The following is a 25,832-nucleotide window of genomic DNA, read 5'->3' on the forward strand; positions in this document are numbered from 1 at the left end:
CCCAACAACCAAACACTGCACACATCCCCAGGAAAAGTTAGAAGAATTTCTTTCAGGCTGTAGCCCTGAGTTACTAACAGTTTGCACCAGGTTTGCATCATACAATTGATGCAAACTGGCACAATGATGTGGCATTCACATTATAGTGCAAAGCTTTTTTTTGTTTAGGAAATTTTTATTAATCATTTGAAAAGTAATACAAAAGACATGTCATAAATAATTAGGAAAAAGTACATGTGAATATAGTATTAAATGACATAAATCATCATAAGGAAGTGCATAAGAAGGAGGGGAAAAAGAATAGTGAAAGAGATGATAAGGAAAAGAGGGAAAGAAAAGAAAAAGGAGAAGAATAAAAGGAAAACGAAAAAAGAAAGAGAAGAGCAAGATGTACTATGTGGGATTAATAGCACGCAATAAAGGAGGAGGGTTGGAAGAAAGATATGAGGTGAAGGGAAGCCACAGTAGATCAGATTTAATTTTTAGGGGGACAGAGGTGGAGGATGCAGTAGATATTCTGTGTTCATCACAAACATAGCTCCACCAAGTGTGGACAGAAAGCTTAGAATTATCCTTCCAACACGATAAAATAACTTTAAATGCAAGAGCAATAAACAGGTCTAATAACTTAGCAGAAGAAGATACAATATCAATATCATCTGATAAGGAACCTAATAACACATTCAATATAGATAATGGGGAGGAGCAAGAAAACATAGGCATGCAGATATTCCATACTTCAGTCCAAAATGATAAAACAGGGAAACAATCGTATAGTTGGTGTTTAAGAGAACCAGGTTCCTTAGAACATGACCAGCATAATGGTGAGGAAACTTGAGAAAACTTATGGATACTAACCGGGGTAATAACAACTCTATGATATATAAAGAATAAAGATTGCGTAATACGTGCAGCAACAGATACTTTAAAAAGTTTGGACCATACACGATCCCACAATGCAACAGATAGGGAGACATCAAGGTCAGTCTCCCAAACAGTCTCTACATTTGATTTAGGATGTTCTGAGACATTAGATAACAAAATTGAATAAACAAGAACAGCTTTAGGTAGTTGAGTAGAAAATAAAGGATACAATGGAGTGGTGGGGGTGAAGGAAGAAAAAGAATCAGATGAAGAGAGGGAAGACAAGTGAGATTGAATGGAAGATGCTATAATGGTATATTCAGTAATAAACAATGAAGGCAAATGAAATACATTTTGCAATACTGGGAAGGAAATAAGGGATGAACCAACAAAAAACTGATGTACAAATAGGATACCTTTTCTTTCCAGTGTTTAAAGTAAAATGATTTGCCCTTGTATCGAATGAATTTATTATACCACACCACTGAAGACAAGAAACACTGAAGAGGGGATAGAGTAGAATAAAAAACAGTTTGTAATAGAAATTGGGAATATTTCAAAATGGGATATTCGGATAAAAAAGAGCAATTTGACACGAAAACAATATGTTGGAATGAGAAATCTTTCAAAAGGAAGCCTTCTATGAGAACCCACTTAGGCACAGGGTTATCCATGAAGTCATAAGCCAAGGAAAAGGACTGTTTAATCAAAAAGGCAGAATGGTATGATTTAAAATCAGGAAATCGAACCCCACCTTCATGTTTAGGTCGAATTACCTTGTGCAATGCAATTCGTGGATGTTTTTATTCCACAGAAATTTTATACAAAGAGAATTAATACGTGCAAAATAGGATTTGGGAATTTTAAAAGGGAGCATGGAAACAGTATAGAGAACATGTGGGGTAATCATCATTTTGATGGTATCCAATCTACCCCACCAGGATAGGAATAAGGGGGAACACATTTGAAGAAGGGATTGAATTTTCTGAATTAGTGAATCAAAGGTTAATTTAAGGGTGTCTTTTAGGGAGGAAGAAAACCATATACCAAGGTATTTAATTTTGGAGGGACACCATGCAAAATCAGTATTATTAAACATGTACTGGAAACAGAATGGATTAAGGGGTAGAACTTCCGTTTTAGATAAATTGAGCTTATAACCTGATATGGAAGAGTACAGACGAACCTCATTCAAAAAATGTGGAAGGGAGGATTCCGGATTGGACATATATATCAGGACATCATCTGCATAAGCAGACAGTTTAGTTTCAGTAGAGGAGAGCTTAAGGCCAGCAATATTAGAGTTGGAATGAATACGCTCTAAGAAAGGCTCAAGACATAAAATAAATAACAAGGGGAAAGGGGACAGCCTAGTCTTGTACCTCTAGTCAATGAAAAAAATCTAGAGAATTGGTTGTTAACAAAAATACTGGCACGGGGGGAAAATAAAGAAATTTAACCAAGGATATGAAAGATGGGCCAAATCCAAACCATTTTAGGGTAAGAAACATGAATTACCAATTAATGCGATCAAAAGCTTTTTCAGCATCCAGGGATAGGGCCGCCAATGGGACTTTAACATTTTAGCATGCGCAATGACACTGGAAAACAGGCGAGCATTATCAGCAGCAAGTCTACCCTTCACATATCCCACTTGATCTGTTTTAATTAAACGGTAAATAATAGAATCTAGACGAGATGCAAGGATTTTAGCCAACATTTTGCAATCATAATTAATTAAAGATATGGGGCGAAAAGTTTTACATTGTGAGTGGTCTTTATCAGGTTTGGGAATAATGACAATGAGAGCATCCAAAAAGGACCCAGAGGCTTTGGCATCTGAAATAAATAAATTAAATAATTGAAGGAGTTTAGGTGCAAAAAAAGAATGATAAGAGGAATAAAACTCAACAGGTAAACCATCAGGGCCAGGAGCCTTCGACTTTTTGAGAGAGTTAATGGCTGTAATAACTTCCTGGAGAGTAATTTCCCGTTCCAAAAGAGCAAAGTCCATCGGAAGGGAAGGGGGATCTGGGAGGCCCTCAAAAAATGTTGTTAAGTCCGCTTCAGAGGGATGTGTATCATCAGAGTATAAGGCTTGGTAATAATTATGAAATACTTCGGCAATGTCTTCATCGGAAGTGACTCATTTATTAAGAGATTCATTAAGGATAGGACCAACAGTTTTACGTTCGGATTTTATTTTTAAATAATTTGCCAACATTTTCCCTGCTTTATTCTGGCCACCATGGAATTTAGATTTAATTTTGATAAGGGTGTGACAAGCTTCATTGGTAATAATTTTGTTAAAGTCTGTTTTGGCGAGGATTAACTCCTGAAGAGCAGAGGAGGACTTAGAGGAAAAATAGGAATGTTCAAGGCTTTTAATCCTTTTAAGTTGGTCGTCGTATTTTTGTCTATTAAGCTTCTTCTTTTTAGAAACATAGGATATAGTAAATGCTCTAAAAGAAGCCTTAAAAGCATCCCAAGTAACATGAATGGAGGTGTCTGAGGGATCATTAAAGGAAAAAACTCACTAAAAAATTCCACACTCTCTTTCATAGAAATGGCATCAGATAAAAGAAAAGAATTAAATTTCCAACAACTAAATTTAGAGGAAATAAGGGAGAGATGTAGGTTAGTGTACACAGGAGCATGAGCAGAAATAAAAATAGAACCAATAACAGACTTTTGAATGGAGGGCAAGAGGGACTTACTAACCATAATGTAATCAATTATCGAGCGCGTGTGGTGGACATTAGAAAAAAAAGTATATTCTAGGAAATCCGGGTTACACATTTTCCATGAATCGTACAAAGGACGAGAAGCAATGGCAGATTGAAAACTCTTATGGGACTTGTCAGGTTGAAATTTACTGGAGGATAATCTATCTGAAAAAGGGTCTAACCATTGATTAAAATCACCAGCAACGATAAAATCTGGGCATTCTATAGACGAGATCAGAACTTTAATATCTTTCCAAAATTTTGGATGGGACAGACTGGACCATATATATATATGTATATATATATATATATATATATATTAAGCAGTCTTGTTTTGTATGACAACCTTAGCCATTGCCCAATGTCCTTCATCATCAGTATGAGAAACAATCTGAACATTTAAAGCTTTATGAAACAGTATAGCAACCCCTCCCTTTTTGTGAACAGCAGGCGAAAACACAACCTGGCCCACCCATTGCCTCTTGAGTTTAAGAGATTCAACATCAGAACAACGCGTTTCCTGAAGAAAAACAACCTGTGAATGAAATTTAAATAAGTGAGACAATACCTTTTGACGCTTGACAGGATGACCAAGACCTCGCATGTTCCAAGAGACAAAGTTACACATGGTGGTATGAGGGGAGGATGGGTGACAAATGGAACAGACACATGGCAAGGAGATCACTACAAAAGGGAAGACAAAAAATACATAAGTAATTGATAAAGGGGACTCCCAAAACCCTTACAATATCGAGACCAAAGAAACCCATAGATAGAAGAAATGAAAATATGAAGAACAAAAATAGAAGTAGAGATCGCTTAGGAATAGATTAGCATTGAAACTGGGAAAAGAAGCAAAGAAACCAAAAAGAAAGAGGGAAAGGGAGAAGAGAGAAAGAGGAAAAATAGATGAGGATAGAAAGAGAAAGAGTGAACAGATCAAGGCACAAAGGCCTGATCAGAAAAAAAGAGAGCAACCAAAACATCTGAGGCGAAGATACGCCAGAGAGAAAATTCAACCCATGAGCTACCAAAGGAAAGGACATATACAGAAAGGAAAGACACAAGGATGTGAGAACAAAACCTCGAGAAGCAGATCAAGAATAAAGGAAAAGATCAAAAGAGGTCAGAAAGAATAGAAGAGCTACAATGAAAAGTAGAAAGGAGGAAAAACATTAGTTAGCAGTGTCCATATTGGAAGGAGAGACACTCAGAAGATAATCGTGGAGTTTTTGCGGATCATCATAAGATCTGGTACGGCCATTATGCGTGATCTTGCAGAAACAAGGGTGTAGGATTCCATATTGAATGTTCAGTTGTCGCATTAAAGGTCGAAGATTCAAGAATTCTTTGCGCCGAGCATTCGTAGCCGATGAAAGATCCTGTGAGATAAAGATGTTATGACCAGACCACTGGAGACGTCGCTTGGTCCTGGCGGCCTTCAGGACAGACATTAACTCTGTGAATTCTAGGAACAGCAGAATGATGCCACATGGTTTTGAGGAATTGGAATGAATACGGCCAAGACAATGGGCCCTTTGGATATTAAGAGGATGCGACGCTGGTTGAAGATTCAAGAGTTCCTGAAGAAATTTCCGTATAAAGGACACCCTGTCGGAACCCTCCAAATTTTCCGGAACACCATAAATGCGCAGATTGTTCCTATGGTTACGATTTTCCAAATCCTCTGTGTGAAGTTTGAGTTTGTGGATCTCTTGTTCCAAAATTGGAATTTTAGCTGAGACATCTTGAATATCGCTCACACGCTGTTCCAGATTCAAAACCTTGCCCTCCATGACAACCCAGCGCTCTTCAATTTGCTGAAGTTTTGCATTAATAGCGGACATAAAAGGTTGGAGACCACGCACCTCTTCAAGAATGGAATCCAAAATAGGATTAGAAGAAGACGCAATGGGGGAAGGCGGGTCATTCTTAGGCCTCTTAGGTTTGGTTCCAGTTTGTGACATTTTTGGAGAGATAGAGTTATTTGCCATGGTAATTGAAACCTGTCAGAATGCCGTACACAGGCACGTAGGAAGCAGGTGGGCACTAACAGCGCACAGCAGGATCCAATGTGACTGTAAGGACTGATCTGGCTTAGAGAGGCTTAGGCAGTAAGAGGGGCATACAAAGCGTGGCTAAAATAAGGCAACAAAAAGGAGCAGCCAAAAAACGCACTACCTTTGAGTGCTGATTAACCCTGGGCGGAGTTGGCGGAGTGGGGCTTCGCGGAGCTACGCGAAGTGGGCGAGAAACTACGCCCACCTCCGCACTCCGTGTAGCCCCTCTCCGCAAACACCACTGGCCGCCAGCCCCGCCACCCGCCTCCCTCCCGCCCTCCCTAAATACTTTCAAATAAAGGAATCAAATAATTTAAAAAGCACTTACCTTGCCCGCCGCTGCCCGCCGTGTCCCCGGGGCTCGCTATCTTCCGTCTTCCGTCTTCTTTACTAATGCGCATGTAAAGAAGACGGAAGAGAGCCCCGGGGACGCGGCGGGCAGCGGCGGGCAAGGTAAGTGCTTTTTAAATTATTTGATTCCTTTATTTGAAAGTATTTAGGGAGGGCGGGAGGGAGGCGGGTGGCGGCCAGCTACGCTCCGTCTGCGGAGCGTGCGTAGTGCCGCCTGGCTACGCCAGCTCCGTAAAATGCGGAGTAGGCGGCACTACGCACACTCCGTGCACGGAGCGTAGCTGGCCGCCCACCCCTAGTGCTGACACCCTCACTGGATTGAGAATAACAAAAAGAAAACCAACAATACTGTGTCAATAAAAACCACAGCACATAAAAGGGAGCATCTATTAAAGCCAGTACAAGTATAAGGTGATATGTCGTAAAGGCAATGTCACTTTAAAGATCATAGCGCCAGAAGAAGCAAGTATAGGCAAAATGAAGTCCAAACCTAGCAAGTCTTAAAATGGCGGCTGTGATCTCCTCACATAGTAAAACAAAAACATTCCCAATATGTAAGCAGGAAGCAAGAGACCATGGGAGGCAAGGGATGTGGACACAAGCAAAAATAAAATCAAGTAAGTTCTCTCAAAAAACAGTGAATGGGGATAATCAGAAAGAAGCAGAGCACTTCACAGGCAGAAATTCTAAAATGGCGGCCATAATTCCTCAGAGAAACTGTTGTGACATCAGAAATCGAGAGGCAAAATGCATTTGGCATGGAAAAACTGTTAAAGTCTGTTTAAAAAGATAGTAGGCATGCCAAAGTATTCATCTGAAGTTACCAGCATTAGGCAAGGTGAAACGAGGCTTTAGAGCAGATGAAGGAAGAGAGTCACAGGATAGGCAAACAAAATAGCGGCCGCCCGAGTTGTGGAGATGTTTCAAATTACTGGGACCAATATCCGCCGTTCCGCCGCCAGAAGACACTGCACAGTTGCCTCCTCATGATCTGTCCACCTTCCGACGGCACTGCAGCCCAAAAATGCAGTTCGAAAAACGGCAGGAAAGGTCCTCCCGGCATCCGCGTTTCTGTCCTGAGCGGAGCTCACAGGAAATCCGTCCTCTCCAGATGGCGTGCAAGCCACGCCCCCCATAGTGCAAAGCTTATTTTGAACTGAAAAGTAGTCCTAAAGTACCATAAAGTACTATTTTCTATTTTTCATTAGCATACCATGGGCAGTGTATAGACATTCCATGCCACCACGTGTAGATTATGATTCAAAATTCTATCTCCTAAGAAAGTTAGAAAAGGCTTTGTGTGAATACTTATGCCTCATTGAGGCAATCATTATGTTGGAAAATGGTTTAATATGTTCCAAACGTTTCCAACTCTACTGTAATGTACAGCACAGGGTACTGTCAATGAGCTCTACAATAAATTATGTCTTGTAGTTTTTGTATTGCATTCATACATACATGCCAACCACATTCTGTTTTTTTCTGTAAGGTGCTTTAGCCGATAAAGGATACTAGTAACCCTGGAAAACTGGACCAATGAGGGATCCGATGTCCGTCCAGACGACAAAAATCTGTTGCGCTATTCTCAGGAACAGGAACTGGGTGGTAGGAGCAGGTAAGCATTGGTGATCCTTACTTTGGGTTAATACGTGTTGAAGTGCTCTGACTCTGAACTGGTGAGGTTGAGAGAGCGCAAGTTCACCTGCTCGATATACTCACCTGGGCCCATAAACTATATATATTTAAAAACAGGTAAACTTACACTCAAATCAATTTTTAATTTTACCATTCAGGACCTTTACCATTTGACTTACCAATTCAAGTCACTGATATCGAAAGTCCTAGAGGATCAAGGGAGTTATCATAACGTTTTCATAAATAAACACAAACTCGGAAAGGTTTAAGTTCTTTTATCTAAAGTAAATTCCTAAGATGCATTAAGACCATTAATACAATAATTAATTTCTTGCTCTATTTGAATGAAGAAGATCAAAAGCGAAATGTGCAATAATTTTGGAAAAATATCATTAAGCATTAAACACAGGGTGGGTAGAAAAGGGAAAACAGTACAATGACAAACCCACACTTTATAGTTACCTAGTATGGTGTGAAGACCAACCCTGGCCATGGACTGTGATAAAGAATAAGAAATCCAAACGTGCAGGTGCCAGCAGGAAAGGACAGGTGCAGACCAGAGTCAGGACAGGCTACGGACCAAATTGGGTCAGGACAGGACCACCGCAGGTCAAGACCGGCACCCACAGCTAAAGTGCAACGCCAGCATCACACCCCTCTCTGCAGCTTCCATTCAGGCCCCATTTGGGTTATCGAACTCCTTCCCAGAACCCTGATTGGGTTATTGAATCTTCTGACAGAGTGCTCCGCCAGCACCTCTTCTCTCGATCACCTATGGAGTGTGTTGGGTCAGTGACAGGTCAGCTATTTGGACAAGTCGGACAATCTAACTAGCTAAGCCTACCCTAGTTATACTATTTTCCAGGTCAGTGTACCACCCTCTAATATTGCAAATGTCTAAATCCCACAATTGTATTGGTCAAAAGACGAGGAGAGGTTATCACACCATATTAATATGAGGTAACTGTCAATCATGTATTTAAATTACGTTCCATCCCATAACTTGATCTGCCCATGTACTTTTATTCCACCCGGCGGTGAATGTAACAATAACATACAATGTTTAAAAAATTGTTCAGTTCAGCTTCCTCTGGCTGGGTGAGGACGTTATTTTCTCATAGTTTCACAGTTCATGTCTGATGCTGGCACTGGTTCAATGCCATGGCTTCAATAGCGTGAGATTCTTTGCACAGGCGCAGTTTCTGCAAAGATGGAGTTCAGAAGTACATTTCAGGCCCAAATGCGATACATGCAAAAATAGAAGAGAAACAGTTTTAGAATCACTGAATAAATGAATGCACAGTATGCCACTTATCTCTATTCTATTCCCATTATTTATTTTAAAATATTGCATTAAGGTTTAGGCAGAACGAACAGCTTAGCAAAGCAGTGATGCAAGCTTCTTGCACGTTAGGACACAGAACAGCCATCTTAGTTCTAGTACGCAGAAGCAAAAGTTTCCCACCAAACGAAGTAATATGTCAGGTCACGTGAGTGTGACAGACACAGTAGAAAATCCTGCGTAGCAGCAGCCATTTTGATGCAAGCAGATTATAGTTAGTAAAAGCACGTTGTCGAGCTTCCCCTAGATACTAGAAATGTTGTGTAATTAAATATTAATATGACGAAAGATGTTATTTAGTACATTAATATTATTTCCGAGAGGGCTGAATACAAGCAAGTCGCTTTACGTGTGCAACCTTGCTCCATCAATCTCCTCTTTGATGATATTTTATATCATCACCAATTAATGAAACAAATGTCAATTTTCACATTTCACCGAACTCAATTTCTTCAAATTTTCTATTAAGTTTTTTTTCATTATTTATGTGAAGTTTTTTCACTTTCTTGTACAAATGCCCATACAACTCTTCTAATTCAATTTCATTAATATTTAATTTTTTTCCTTTATTATCCACTGTATATGTCTTTTTATGCTTGCGACATTTGCAACAAGTTATCATCCCTAAAATTAGTAGGGCTATTCCCACCATTGGCATCAGTATTCTACCTACAGAACTTTTGCCTACGTTAGAAAACCTACTACGTATTAAGGAGAGCCCATCTGTAAGTCTCTTCCATGCACTATCAACCTCCAGTGGTTTGAGTTATTTTTCTAAATGTGTAATATTCCTTACATACCCCTTAATTTCTACACTGTTGTCAGGTATGTAAGTGCAACAATGTTCCGCTTTCAACATTCTGCAGACTCCGCCCTCTTTTGCCAACAATGTATCTAGAGAAAGTCGATTTTGTAAAACCATTGACCTTACCGCAACTAGTTCAGTATTGATCATTAAGAATCCTCCAGCAGCGTCAGTCGATTAACGATCCACCACTGTTGGCAATTTGCAATTTCTTTGAGTATTCAGAACCACTCCCACTGAAGGTATCAATGCACTAAATATATAACCAACAATTTCTGCAAAACTAGCTCTTTTACTCCGCATTAGTCCATTAATCTCTTCATTACTTCCAGTGATTTTGTTTTCATGATATGCCTTTGGGAATACTATTCCAAAATAGCAACTCCGATACCAATGATCAGGCAATTTGTAATATGCTTTGTTCCCACATATGTAATAAATTCCAGGAAATACTGGCTCAGTTCCATCTTTGAAACCCCAAACCCCAATTACCTTATAATTGTGTTCACATTCACTAAAACCAATGAATGTATTGTTATAATAACTCGTTCTCTCCCTGTGGAGACAAAGTTTCCCTTTCTTTTCAAAGTCCAGCAACATAGCAGCATGAGTTTTGCCATTCAAGGTGTACTCTCTATTTTCTGCCCATTTAGGAATTTTCTGTTTCTGTTCTGTAGCTTTTTCCTGGAAATCCTCTCTCCTTTTCTCAACTAAATTCAAAAATATCTTTTCCTTTTTTATGTAAAATGCAAGTTAAATTATTCTTGTGTGCTTCAGCTTTATCTATTGTACCTATTGTTAGGAAATATTCACCCATATAATGAGTTATGCACTTTTAGTATGTACAGGATTCAAGTTAGTATGTATAGGAAGTTCAGAGAAAATCACGTCTGAGTTATAATAATAATATTGTAAAGGTCCTTTTTTATAAAATAAACTAGCTAAAATACTACATGAAATACCATAGGTCAGGGGCAAATGGTGGTAAGTAACCCCCTCGGCTACAGATAATGGTAGCTTCATACAAACATGGCAATCACTTATATCCATTGCTTCTACATAGTGTACTAACGGATTTGCAAATAAGTTCAAGTGTGTTTTATTCTTAACTCTACTATAATGCAATCCTTCCTCACCTGATGCTTCTAATCCTACCTTTTGCTGTCTAAAACTATCTATTCTTCCGTGTATATTTAATTTTTCAGGTGCATCTATTTTCCCATGAATATTAGTGTGATTCTTTTCACTTTTACTCATTAGATAAGGAATAGCTACCGTAGGTCCTAACCATACTATGAGTACTATTACTATACTACAGGTGCATATCCTACAGCATGTTTTTAAGCAGTTTCTTTTCAGTTTACCATTAACAGTATCATCAGCCATTTCACGACTAAGGAGACTTAGCCCCTCTTTGAGACTTTTTACAAAATTTCAACCTGTGAATTTTTCAAGTTGGTCTCACTTCTTCATCTGTTGGATCATCAATTAGTTTGTCATCATTTTCATCACTCAGTTCTAAATTTTCGAAATCTTCAAGGATGACAAGTCCATTCAGGGCCTTTGAACTTATTATTTAGTCTTTTCAGTCGTGGACCTTCTTGATTGTTCTGTGGTAAGCCCAGTTTGACTTGATATTTCGTTTTCTTGCTCTGGTTCTTCATTTATTGTTTTAAGGCGAAATTTCAATCTTTTGACAAAACCAGGCCACTTATCTCCTTTTCTGAGTCTTTTAGCTGGTACTGTGCTTTGTTTTTCTTCAATTGCTCTTTTATTCTCTTTCAGTTGTGGCACAATTTGTACATCTTCGTGTCTGTATCCCTTTATATCTGAATTGGTCCAGGTCTTTTTTCTGTTTCTTCTGCCTGGATGCTAATCTGGCCTTGTTCAGGAGTGTTCCGTATTTGACTTTGATTTGGTTCGCTTTCTTCTTCCTGAACACGTTTTTCTACATCTATCTGATCCTGCTCAGGTATCTCGATCTTTTGTTTTTCTTCTTCCTGAACCTTCGCCCGATTACCTATCTGTCCCTCCTCAGACTCTGGAACTATGACAGGTATATGGACTATCTGAGTATATTGATCTCTCCTTATCTGTTCCTCCTCAGAATTACTATTGGTTTTGATTTCTGTAATCTGAGTACGTTCTTCTATCCCTGTCTCTTCCTCACTATCACTCTGTCTATATAAATAGGTCTGACTTCTGGTTCTCACAATATCTGTAGGAATGCCAATCACTGGAATCCATTCATCCTGACGGGTGCTCGGTTGGTCATCATCAACTACTTCGGAATCACTCTCCTTGCACTCCTCAGCTGTACAACCATCAGCTTCAGTTTCATCAGGTTCAGTCACTCTTTTAGTGTGACTGGCATGGATCCAATTTGGAATTTCCTTGCACTTTACAGCTGTAGTGGTGACCAATATCACTTGTTATGGCCTTCCCCACCTCGGAGCTAGGCAAGATTTTTGAGTATGTTCCTTTATCACAACCCAGTCACCTGGAATCAGATCATGTGCTGGAGTTGATTGTCTGGCGACAGCATCTTCTCCAACCTGGTGAGAGATAGAACGCACTTGGTCAGCCAGTTCTTTGCAGTACTCTAGTGCTAAGTCATCAGATACATTTATCAGTTTGTGTCCTGGCACCCATGCTTGCCTCATTTCTCTTCCCATGAGTATCTCATGAGGAATCAAGCCTGTATTTCTGTCTAGAATGCTTCTAAGTCCCATCAAAACAAGAGGTAAAGCATCAGGCCAATCTAATCGAGTAGATTCATATATCTTTCCCAATCTTGATTTGATTGTGCAATTCAGTTGTTTCACCACTCCAGAAGCCTCTGGGCGGTACGCACAGTGCAGCCTTTGCTCAATTTTAAATGCCTACATAAGCGCATAGGTGTGTGGAAAAGGGTAAAAACTCAGTTGTTCAACTTACATATACTGCAGGAAAGCGAGAAAAAATCTTTGCTAGGGGTTCTAGTCCAGAGAATCGGGACGTGGGGAGAGGTTCTCCCGTGTATTATTTGGTTGTGGGGAGTCCTCTGCGGCAAACCTAGTCTGGTGCCCGCGGAACCAGCCGGGACGCCGCGGGCACCAGACTAGGTTTGCCGCAGAGGACTCCACACAACCAAATAATACACGGGAGAACTTCTCCCCACGCCCCAATTCTCTGGAGTAGAACCCCTAGCGAAGATTTTTTCTCGCTTTCCTGCAGTATATGTAAGTTGAACAACTGCGTTTTTACCCTTTTCCACACACCTTAGCGCGTGTGTAGGATATTAACCACAAGTGGCACCACTTTTTGCCACTCACTACCTGGTCCTGACGAAAGTCTCGCACACTTTTTCCTGGGACTGAAACATGTAGACCGCCAACACTTAAGCCAACTAAGTAGTCATACATTTTCTACCTGTAGTTGCATCACATACTTTTATCTCACACCCTGGGCTGCCACTAATAAAACATTGGGCAAGGATCCCTAGAGGTGTATTTTACTACTCACCTTCATCCTCATCACACTAATGCACCACACCTGCTCCGCTGTAGTCAGGCGTTGAAGCACAACCAGGCGGCATTCGGCTGCCTGGTTGGACCCCAATGATGAAGCATGACACCAACCAGGTTGGTGTGTGAGGGGTTTATAAACAAACTTTATTGTGCCCAGCTCAGAAGCTCATGCTACAAGTGACCTGGAATATTAATCAATATTCCACTACTTCCACACAGTGGGCCAGTCCAAGTTGTTTCCATTATCATATATTCGGAGAAGGGACTTGCCCCCAAAACCCTCGCTCTCTCCAGTGATATCTCAATTTTAAATGCTTCACAGATTAGACCAATTATTTTGTTATTAAAATGACTTCCTCGGTCTGATTCAATTATTACTGGAAAACCGAAACGTGGTATGAGTTCTCTGAGTAGTAGTTTTGCTACAGTAATGCTATCATTTCTGCGTGAAGAGTAAGCTTCTACCCATTTAGAAAATAGGCAGACACTGACAAGGACATACTTCATTCCTCTGCAAGGGGGTAACTGAATCAAATCGATCTGAAGACGAATAAAAGTGCCTTCTGCCTTCCCAATCTTTCCTGGTAACACTACAGTTTTCTTCCCAGGATTCATTTGCTGACAAATTAAGCACCTATGGCAAAGACTCTCGGCTACATTCCTGAACCTTGCACTGAACCAAGTTTGTCTGAACAGTCTAATCATGGCATCCCGCCCTAGGTGAGAATCACCATGGTACATCCTAGCCATAGGAGCAAACATACAGTCTGGTAACACAGGCATTCCATCAAGGTAAACAATGAGACCATCTCCAACCCTTCTCTGACAACCTATTTTTGCCCATTCTTCCCTTTCTTTTGTTCTGCATCATTTTGCAAGTCTTTCATTTCTTCCCACGTTTTCATTCTTTCAAGCAACATAAGTTGGCAGCTGTTTCCATTTGTTTCAGTTTTCTTGTTTATTGCCATTTTATTTTTGGCGCAATATTGAGCCAATTGGTCAGCATATCGGTTACCTGCTGTCACTCTGTCATTGCCAGATTGGTGAGCAGCACACTTGACCACAGCCACTGTTTCTGGTAATTGGGTTGCTTTCAGTAAATCTTTCAAAAAATTTCAATTTTTAACAGGAGTGCCTGATGAAGTCAGAAACTTCCTTTGCATCTAGAGTTGCCCAAAATCCTGCACAACTCCATAGCCATACTGGCTATCAGCATACATGGTCACTTTAAGCTATTTTGCTCAAACGTTCTGACTTTACAGTGGGTAGCACTGCAGAGCACATATCCAAAGTGAGAAAAGTGTTAAAGTTTGTCCAAGCATACTTTTCAGGAACAAAACCTAGGCTGGACATCATGCAGACACCATTGCACTATGGGGCAAAGGTGTACGGTGCTAGACAGCCTGATTGTGTGCCAGGGGTAACGAAAATAGCAGGAGCACCTTATCTTTGTGGATATTGGTCTCTCTCTCTCTCTCTCTCTCTCTCTCTCTCTCTCTCACTCTCTCTCTTTCTCTCTCTCACACACACTCACAAAGCAGCAACTTTGGCGGTTGTGCTGCATTGTGTGACTTTGTAAATCAGCCTATGAAAGACAGAAGGGTGAAAATGAAAGTTGACTGGCATGCATATGATCTTTCACTTAAGTTGTACAGAGCATGTGCCTCCTTGATCACAAACATAGATACACTCCTTTGAACACCTTGTACCCTCCCACCACCATTTTGCAGATACAAGCTCAATGACAGAGAAACCCGGGTATGTATTTAAATAGAATCAATAGATTTCTGTTTAAGGTAGAACCACTTTTTCGTCTGTGCAAATGCGAAGTCTCAATTTTGACCAACATGCTTAAACTCTGACATTGCACTTCCAGCACTGTCTCCGTTAGTAGCAAATCACCTTTTTTTCTTGGTCGGTTCTGTCCATAAACTGTAAAATCAGTTACAACCAAGTGGCTTGTTTACATTTCAAGTAATGCCCTGGTAAATTGGCACAGGATAATAGAGGCCAGATCTCCTATGCGGCCTGGGACAAGTTTTAAATAACCTTGAAAAATTCATGCAATTCCCCAAATTCTCATTATGCGGAATTCTTGTAATACTTAAAAATTTTACATCACATAATTTTGCGTATGTCATTTTGCACGTGAGAAACTCATGCAGAAACGATCTTGCCGAAATACTTTTTTTTGTTTGCATCTTTGATATTTACACCACACACATATATTATTAAACCATATGGCTCTAAAGAACAGCATTTTTTTCATGGCTAAACTGCAGTTGTAACCCACAGCAATAATACTACACAAGGAAAAGCGTTTGGCTAAATAGTAAACCTCTATTATACATTTGGGGCTAGATGTAGGTAAATAGGTTTTACCGATTCTAAAATACTGAATTTTACCGATTCGGTATTTTAGAATCGATAAATCCTATGTAGGAAATTATTCGGTAAAGATTACCGAATTGTTAAGATTCGGTAATTACCGAATCGGTACTTACCGATTCGGGTTATTGCCATTCATTCCTGTGAATAAAAGTTGATTTTTGCAGATGAGGCTAGAACATAATAAAAACGTATTTAAACATTATTTTTCACTTTTTGTCAAAAATCTCATTAAATGATGAAGGTAGATTTTTGATAACTTTAGGGGGAAAGTGCTACATGTAAGTTAACTGAAAATTAAAACCACTTTTGTTATCTGCCTTGCCAACATTTACTATAAATAAGATCCCAATTAAGCGCAAACTATTAGCCTGCTGAAAGACAAGGCAGCAACCTCTATAGACAGGAAATCTGATTTCATGTACACAGTGACCACTCAGCAAGGATGAGTGATCTGAATGGGTACAGAAATAGATGGCAACTCAAATGACTCCCACAGCAGCCTTTCCTTTCATGTGGAAATCCCAAACAGCGATACAAGTGACAGAAGCCTATTCAGTCCCAGATGTCTCTCAGACATTTGTTTCTGTTCGCATCAGGAGGGAAAACTGTTGCTAGAACATTGATTGGTGGTGATTATGCCTGGGTGAAATTTAAATTATGTGGCATAATTTTCATCACTTCGGGAATTTCACATTACCCTCAAGTCAAATTACTGAAACTACAGGAATTAAAAATGCACCGCAATTTACTGTAAACATTTACTGATAATGCACAGAATTAACAGAATGTGAGCAACTTTTGTTTGCGGCGAGTTTGTGTTTTTGCGCAAACTTTTTAGTGCAACCTGCATCCTGACTTCAACAATTTAAGCAAGGCCATATTTCGTGCTAAAATATAGCTGTTATTGACCGATTTGTATTTTGTGTAATTTTACCATAATTTTGATGACATTATGCAAAATCAAACTATAAACATTTTGCACACCCCAAGTGGTGATCCCACATTTCCATAGAACTTGGCCTGCCTGGGGAAATTGAGCTACATCAAGGGTAAGACTGCTAGCGCTATCTTGAATGAGGGACTGTTGAAAGGTTTACATTAACAATTACTGGCTATTGCACAGGATAAAGATAGCACTTCACTGCAACCTTCTCTGAATGTTCCTGAACCAGACAAAATCCTGAAGGAAGAAAGAAGACTATTCCAGACTATGGAGGAAATAAGACTCAAGGACTTCTGGTCCCCATAGGCATCCAGGTGTAAGAACTTCTCTCCAAGGGTCATCTGTATGGTCGCCTACTCATTGATACAGGTGCACAAAAGGCAGAATTGTTGTTTATATGAAGAAATGTCTCCTTTATGGAGTTACAAGAAATGGCCCCTGGTCTGTCCCTGATCTCTGCAACTGTCTACTTCACAGCTTCTCGGAATCCACACACCTGATTCCAGAAGATGAAGCATACTGTCACTACAGGACAGCATCTACTTGCCAGGCTACCTAAAAACTAATTATTACACATCTCCCTTCCTTAACAAACATACATTGGCACACATTTTACCTTATTCCCTCTTTCTATTTACAAATATAATCCTCCAGTGCTCTTGGTATCCTTTTTGTACGGGAGCTCAGCTCCCTTTTGCACTGTCGCTACTCTCTGCCATTATCATCACACGTTCTTCGCCACTCCCTTTCTTCTACTTCACTGCACAATGCCACTCTTCTTCTAAAGTACCACTTTCCATCTGATCATTTTACAGTATTCCCCCTCACTTCTACCACAGTTTTCGGGAAAGATAGTTTGGAATGTCCCTTTGTATTCATGTTGCCCACACCTACTCTGACCTTGCTGCTCTTCATTCATTTTCACATTGTGTCTTAGTCTGTTCTTAGTCTGATACTCATCAACCTTCCTATGGAAACCGTCATAGTCAACATTGTACGAGCCAACTCTTGCCATCCAAGTAGGCACCACAACTGTACATGGTACCCGGCCCTTCATCAGACAAAACCGTGTCTCTCGAGTTGCTGAATGTGGTGTGGTGCAATAATTCCACAACATGTCTCTCACTTGTCTTCCCAACACTTGTCACTAGTGATAGCTAGTTGAATGCTTTCCCCAAGAAACAAGGTTAAAGGGTTACACTAAACCATTTCTCGTGGGGTCATAAACAGGGGGTCTTGCAATGTCTAATTCCCCACCAGGAGCAAAACTCGATGGACACAAACTGGGTGGCGTTGTTCATTTGAATTTCCGCTGGGCACCCCCCCCTTCCGGAAAATGTCTTCACAAAAGACTATTAAAGTACTGGATTTCACTTCACATTAAAAAATAGTCCATCATTACAATGGTATATTTCTCACACTTGCCCTAGCCCTTAAATGGCCCGCAGATGTCTATTGCATCTCTTTGCCATGGGCGTTTAGGCAAACCACTGGGCTAATCTGAAAGTCCTGCATCACGTGCAGTCAAAATTCACTCCCCATGCACGTATTCGAAAATATTGCAACCCTCAGTAGCTGGGCAATGCTTCCTTTTCCACAGCAAAGTATGTGTTTTCCACCCCTTTTAAGGTGCGCAACGCAAAGACTACTACTCTCTCTTTGCCTTCATGTACTTGAAACAAAACAGTTCCAAATCTGCAATTGCTGGCATCAGTAACAATGATAGTTTTATCATCGGGGTCAAAAAGCTTAAGGGCAAACACTTACTTGTACAATAGATTCTTTCACTTTTTTGAAAGCCAGATGACACCATTCAGCTCAATGATATTTCTCACTTTTTTTCATTAATTCCAAAAGATTCATGAATCCGCACGTAAGACATTCACTATGGCTGCAAAATGGTGAACAAACTTTGCGTAATACTCCGCAAGACCAAGGAATGATTTTAATTGTTCCCTGTCTTGCAGAGCAGGGCCTTTTCATTCACTTCAACCAGACTCAACTTTGGTTTCACACACTCAAAAGACAAGTTGTGACCTAAATACTCAACTTTCTGTGTGATAAATGTACATTTCTCTAGGCCTATTGTGAGTCCAGAATCTTCCAACTTCCGCAACACCTCATTCAAAATCACATCATGTTGCTCCTTGTTGTAGCCCTATACCAGTACATCATCCTGGAACACCAGCACCCATGACATATCTTAGCACATCCTGCATACACCTTTGAAAAACCGCTGATGCAGAAGCTAATTCAAAGGGCATGTGGATGAACCGAGATGTTCCCTCAGATGTTATAAAAAATGTCAAGTGTCAGGAACTCTTCTGTTGGTGCACCTGAGGGAAAGCTTTGGATAGGTCCAACATGGTGAAATACCTACACCCTTTCAAGCTTGCAAGCCTTTCAGCAATGCAGAGAAAGAGATGAAAATCTATCCAAATGGAATTATTGAGATCCCGGAGGTCCACACACATGCATATATTTCCATTAGGCTGCCTTGCGATTACAATTAGGCTAAGCCGCTCTAAAGCCTTAATAGGTTCAATTACACCATCTTTGCAAAGCTTCATCAACTCTTATTTCATCTAAACCCCTTAGTGTCAACAGGACGCTTCTCACCTTATGTACTCTAGGTATTACACCTTCCTTTAATACAATTTGGTGTTCAAACTTCTTCAAACACACAGTTCCTTACTGAAAAGCATAAGAAACTTGCTGACCCAATTATCCGTGCTGTGTGGGACAGTCAGCAACACCTTATTTGGGACAATTAGGATTTAATACCATACCCAATGCATGCTGCTCTCTCCATTCTAACAAAGACTTCCCTTTCTCCACCACATACAATTTTCCTTGAGCAGTTTTATCTTGGAATCTCAATTCAGTTACGAATTATCCAATACCTGGTCATTTTCTCTCACAGTATACCTCAGGTTCTGCAACTGTAGGAGACAACTCCTAAAAGTTCTAACTCCTCATATGCGGATTTTCCAGTAAAAGTGAAAAGGGAACATGAATCCGCACACACTTGCATGTAAATGGCACATTTTGGGGGGTGGTAAGCTTTCTCCCCAGGCTCAGACTCGCTCACCACAAGTATCTCCACACCTTTATCTTCACTTTCACTTGATTCCTTCCGCTGGTGTGTCTGACCATCCTTGTTTACCCTATTCACTAATTTCTTGTACCTAGGGGTATCAGCACTTCTTCAGACTTTTGAAAAAAGCCCAAGCTTCTTACAGTTAAAGCATTTAATATTAGCAGCTGGACAATTCCTTACTTCCGTTGTGTGTTTGAGCTGCCACACCTAAAACATGTTTTTTCTTTTTCACCTTCTTGAGTCTTTATTCGCTTGATGATTTCTTCTTTGGATTTCCACATGACCTTTTTCACAACACCCGCCTGATTAACAGTTCCTGCATCATTATTACCTTTGGTTGCCACCCCTCCCAATTCCTTCACATACTGGGAAGGAATTTTCCATACATTTTATTAATTCTATAGTTTTGTCAAGTGTGGGGTGACTCAGTTCAAGCAATTCTTCTTGAATCTTTGTGCTGCATGTCCTATTGATCATTTGATCCCTTATAATCTCATTGCTGCGATCCTTGAACCTGCAAGTGACAGCTAATCTTCTCAATGCTGCTACATATTGATTGATGGATTCACCTTGGGGAAAAAAAACTTATGCTGTTCAACAGTGTTTTAATATTGCCAACTTCTGCTTCACAACATACACGCCCACCCCCATGGCCCCCTAATATGTTTCCAAAGTGTATTTCCAATCCTCCCACACTTTGCAGGGCTGACCAGGATTTTCTAAAAATACTGAAGGCGCGGATACATTTTTTGACACCATAGCAATTACACTGAAAACCTAACCAAAGGTTATATGACACTACAAATGCAATAAACCTCTTGCAGAAGTCACCTTTTGTCAAAATGAGAATATTACATCTACTGTAAATCCGCCGAAATACCTTGAATAGTTGTAACAGATATGCTAATCCATTGCACTGTTCACGCCGGGTTCTGATCCCATCCTCGCTGCCACCTTCATGAAGTAACTGAAGAAACATCTCCTTTATTGAGTTACAAGAAATGGCCACTGGTCTGTGCCTGATCTCAGAATCCACACACTGGATTCCAAAAGTGAAAGCATACTGTCATTAGAGAACAGCATCTATATTCCAGGTTCCATGAAAGCTAAGCATAACAGTTGTCTTCTGTAAAAGAGATCCAGCTTGTCAGTTGTGAGTGGACTCCAATGGCTCTTGACAGATTCCTGGATGGAGAGGGAGCAGGTGCCTCGAAGCCTGCCCTGACAACCCAGTGGCTTTAGGAAAGACCAGAAATGACTTTCACAGCATCAAGAAAAACCTAGTATCAAGTAATATTTCTTACTCTTGGAGGACTGAGATGCGACACCAAAGCTTGAAAAGAAAAGTTCAAACTAGATAGGTACAGATTGTCAGTTTGTCCTTTTCCGTGGTTTTTCAGCCATCGTTTAAAGCTACTACCACCAGACTGCAGCAGAAGTGTATGCAAGCCTGTTAGACCATCGTTGCCTACAGTCTCCTGCCTTGCCCTGCAGTATGAAAATGAGACACAAAAAGGGACTACGTCCATATGTCGGGTCAGAACCAGGGTGGGCGAAGAAACTATAACAATGGTGGAGATTTTTCGGTGTTTAAGAAATCCAACACTGTCCCCTGCTGAACTGCAGCTGGAGCTCAACGGTAATGTTCCTAACGTTCAGGGACTCTTGCCAACATCAGTATTCTGACATTCCCAGCTGAAATATTTTGAGAACCAGAAAAGTAGCATATTCCCAATATAATAACTTGTCTTATCTGAACACTCCTCCAATGTAGTTAGCTAGAAATCATTTCTGGGGCATGGCCTATGACAAACGTTGACTCTGATTGGCTCTTTGCCACATACTTGTGTGTATTTTCTTAAAACACTAAACATTCATATATCATATTATCTAATCTATTGTTAACCAATTGTATGTACTTTTGCTTATCATTTTAACTTTTTTGTCATACATTTGTTTGTGGATTCTATATTATGGTTTGTTTTAACTCTAATGTTGTTTGGTATTGCTAGAAGTTAGCAGTGCCGTAGCTATTCCTCACTACATGGATGTTGGTTTTCAAGTGCCAATGCCTCTAGTTCCCTTTTGGTAAGGTGCCTTTTGGTGCATTGTTGCTGCTGGTACTACAGCGCGCTGCGCTTGCATTATTTTAAACTATATCCCGTTTTTGTATTTTTGTTGTAATTATTTAGTATTCCTTGCTTTTAACTTGCATCTGGTTCTGGCCCTATACTTGCACTATAATTGTGCCCCCACCGCGTTTTGGACGGAGTTTTTCACCTTCTGGTCGCCTGCTCGTGGCGCCGGTCGCCATCTTGGGGGAGACTTCTGAATCACGCGCCACTTGCCTGAGCGTTCTAGCGCTTTGCAGGAGTTCAGGTGAGCTCCTATTTAAGGCGAGCATTTTTGCTGCTCTGCCTTTGGTAAGGTGCCTTTTGGTGCATTGTTGCTGCTGGTTCTACAGTGCGCTGCGCTTGCATTATTTTAAACTATATCCCGTTTTTGTATTTTTGTTGTAATTATTTAGTATTCCTTGCTTTTAACTTGCATCTGGTTCTGGCCCTATACTTGCACTATAATTGTGCCCCCACCGCGTTTTGGACGGAGTTTTTCACCTTCTGGTCGCCTGCTCGTGGCGCCGGTCGCCATCTTGGGGGAGACTTCTGAATCACGCGCCACTTGCCTGAGCGTTCTAGCGCTTTGCAGGAGTTCAGGTGAGCTCCTATTTAAGGCGAGCATTTCTGCTGCTCTGCCTTTGGTAAGGTGCCTTTTGGTGCATTGTTGCTGCTGGTACTACAGCGCGCTGCGCTTGCATTATTTTAAACTATATCCCGTTTTTGTATTTTTGTTGTAATTATTTAGTATTCCTTGCTTTTAACTTGCATCTGGTTCTGGCCCTATACTTGCACTATAATTGTGCCCCCACCGCGTTTTGGACTGAGTTTTTCACCTTCTGGTCGCCTGCTCGTGGCGCCGGTCGCCATCTTGGGGGAGACTTCTGAATCACGCGCCACTTGCCTGAGCGTTCTAGCGCTTTGCAGGAGTTCAGGTGAGCTCCTATTTAAGGCGAGCATTTCTGCTGCTCTGCCTTTGGTAAGGTGCCTTTTGGTGCATTGTTGCTGCTGGTACTACAGCGCGCTGCACTTGCATTATTTTAAACTATATCCCGTTTTTGTATTTTTGTTGTAATTATTTAGTATTCCTTGCTTTTAACTTGCATCTGGTTCTGGCCCTATACTTGCACTATAATTGTGCCCCCACCGCGTTTTGGACGGAGTTTTTCACCTTCTTTTCGCCTGCTCGTGGCGCCGGTCGCCATCTTGGGGGAGACTTCTGAATCACGCGCCACTTGCCTGAGCGTTCTAGCGCTTTGCAGGAGTTCAGGTGAGCTCCTATTTAAGGCGAGCATTTCTGCTGCTCTGCCTTTGGTAAGGTGCCTTTTGGTGCATTGTTGCTGCTGGTACTACAGCGCGCTGCGCTTGCATTATTTTAAACTATATCCCGTTTTTGTATTTTTGTTGTAATTATTTACTATTCCTTGCTTTTAACTTGCATCTGGTTCTGGCCCTATACTTGCACTATAATTGTGCCCCCACCGCGTTTTGGACGGAGTTTTTCACCTTCTGGTCGCCTGCTCGTGGCGCCGGTCGCCATCTTGGGGGAGACTTCTGAATCACGCGCCACTTGCCTGAGCGTTCTAGCGCTTTGCAGGAGTTCAGGTGAGCTCCTATTTAAGGCGAGCATTTCTGCTGCTCTGCCTTTGGTAAGGTGCCTTTTGGTGCATTGTTGCTGCTGGTACTACAGCGCGCTGCGCTTGCATTATTTTAAACTATATCCCGTTTTTGTATTTTTGTTGTAATTATTTAGTATTCCTTGCTTTTAACTTGCATCTGGTTCTGGCCCTATACTTGCACTATAATTGTGCCCCCACCGCGTTTTGGACGGAGTTTTTCACCTTCTGGTCGCCTGCTCGTGGCGCCGGTCGCCATCTTGGGGGAGACTTCTGAATCACGCGCCACTTGCCTGAGCGTTCTAGCGCTTTGCAGGAGTTCAGGTGAGCTCCTATTTAAGGCGAGCATTTCTGCTGCTCTGCCTTTGGTAAGGTGCCTTTTGGTGCATTGTTGCTGCTGGTACTACAGCGCGCTGCGCTTGCATTATTTTAAACTATATCCCGTTTTTGTATTTTTGTTGTAATTATTTAGTATTCCTTGCTTTTAACTTGCATCTGGTTCTGGCCCTATACTTGCACTATAATTGTGCCCCCACCGCGTTTTGGATGGAGTTTTTCACCTTCTGGTCGCCTGCTCGTGGCGCCGGTCGCCATCTTGGGGGAGACTTCTGAATCACGCGCCACTTGCCTGAGCGTTCTAGCGCTTTGCAGGAGTTCAGGTGAGCTCCTATTTAAAGCTCACACAACTCGCGCAGCGGTGACGCGCAGCGGTAGCGCCTGACTCGCGCCGGAGTCAAGCCAGAGTCCTGCCCGTCTGCGTCCGTCCGCGTCCCGGAGGTGTTTGGCGGCGGGTGGGGCTCTGTTCATCGAGAATGAGCACTCTGGGTGCTCTTTCGGTGCGGTACTCCTCTATGGAGTTGCGCTCCTTGCATGTCAGGGAGAGCTGCTGTTGCACTGTCTTTCCGGCCCGCCACAGGGGCAAGTCGCGTTGTCCGGGCTGCGGCTGGCATCCTACTCGGGTTTTGTCATCAGCCCCGCCTATTGACATCGCTGGCGCTGAGTATGCCTGCATGCTGTTAAACACCAGATCTGCTCGCTGCCATGCGCAGCACATCTTTGAGCTCCTCGAGACTGAGAAGCCACTCTGTCTTATGTTGACGGAGACTTGGTGGGATGAAGCGTCTAACCCCGATGTGGCTATGGCCATTCCGCCTGATTTTGACATCTTCAGGAAGGACAGAGCAAAGGGCAGGGGTGGCGGGGTCGCATTGGTGGTAAAGAAGGGCACACCTTGTACCATCTTGCCTACTGAGGACATCCGCGGCTCGGAATCGCTGGCTTTTTCTATCGCGCTAGCGCCGCACCAATCAGTGAAGGGACTGTTAGTTTACCGCCCCCCTGGTCCGCTTGGGACGTTCTTTGATGACCTTGATTTGGTGTTGGTGGGTCTAGCCCTGAGAGCAGAACACTGCTTAGTGGCTGGGGACTTTAACATCCGGATGGATGATCCATCTGACCCCGCCGCTATTAAGCTCTTGGAGGCTATGACGCCGCTGGGTCTGACCCCGCATCTACAGGGTCCCACCCACATTAAGGGGCATACCCTAGACCAGGTCTTCTCGACCTCTCCTTTGGTAGTGAAAGAGATTCTCCCGGTCCTGTGGTCGGATCATTGGCTTGCCAAATTTGTTATCAGCGGCAAGGTCAGAGCGCCTAACCCTGTCTCACAGCAGAGGGGACGAGCCTGTAGGGCATTTAGCAGGGTGACCCCTGAGATGCTGGCCCAGGCTGCTGCGACTCACCCTTGCCCTCTGTCTGGCGAGTTAGAAAGAGACTTGGAGGCCCTGCAAAAATGGCTGACGGAGAGGCTGAATGACCTGGCCCCTGTTTTGCCCCCCCGCCTGACACCTAAGCGGGTCTCGGCCCCTTGGTTTACCACGGCTCTGTGGGCTACGCGGCAGCAGTGCAAGGTAGCCGAAAGGGCCTGGCGGGCACATTATGACAGTGAGGACAGGTCTGCCTACAAGGCGGTGGTTAAAGCTTACCACCGAGACATCCGCCTCGAAAAGAAAGCCTATTTCGCGGGGAGAATCGAAGCAGCTTCGAACTCTAGTAAGGAGATTTTTACTATCGTTCGAGAATTCATCTCACCTCGGACTACCGCCTCGGAAGAGGGCCCCGTAGAATCCTGGGCGGCGGATCTTGCGTGTTTTTTTACAGGCAAGATCAAACTCATACAGGACTCCTTTCTATCGAGTGGACCGGTCACGTTGCCGGTGCCCGAGGCGGGTACGCCTTCTCCAGTCATGCAGGGCGCCATATTGGCTGAGTTTCCACCTCTGTCAGCCTCCGCCTCCCTAGCGCTTATGAGCAACTTAAAATCTGGGTCTCCGCTTGACCCCTGCCCAGCTAAGCTCCTGGGTAAATTGGCGGAGG

The 25,832-nt window shown here is 42.1% G+C and overlaps 1 protein-coding gene across 1 annotated transcript in view; it reads left to right on the forward strand.

Annotated features, from left to right (window-relative positions):
* LOC147702040 (uncharacterized) overlaps nucleotides 1-25,832 on the forward strand; it is a 598,885-nt gene that overhangs the window by 396,654 nt on the left and 176,399 nt on the right. Inside the window, exon 3 of the mRNA XM_086928742.1 lies at nucleotides 7,491-7,616. The gene's annotated coding sequence lies outside the window, so the exon portion shown is untranslated. The remainder of the gene's footprint in view (nucleotides 1-7,490; nucleotides 7,617-25,832) is intronic.

Source organism: Lissotriton vulgaris, chromosome 7 (assembly GCF_964263255.1).
Source record: "Lissotriton vulgaris chromosome 7, aLisVul1.2, whole genome shotgun sequence".
In the NCBI taxonomy this organism is placed as follows: Eukaryota; Metazoa; Chordata; class Amphibia; order Caudata; family Salamandridae; genus Lissotriton; species Lissotriton vulgaris.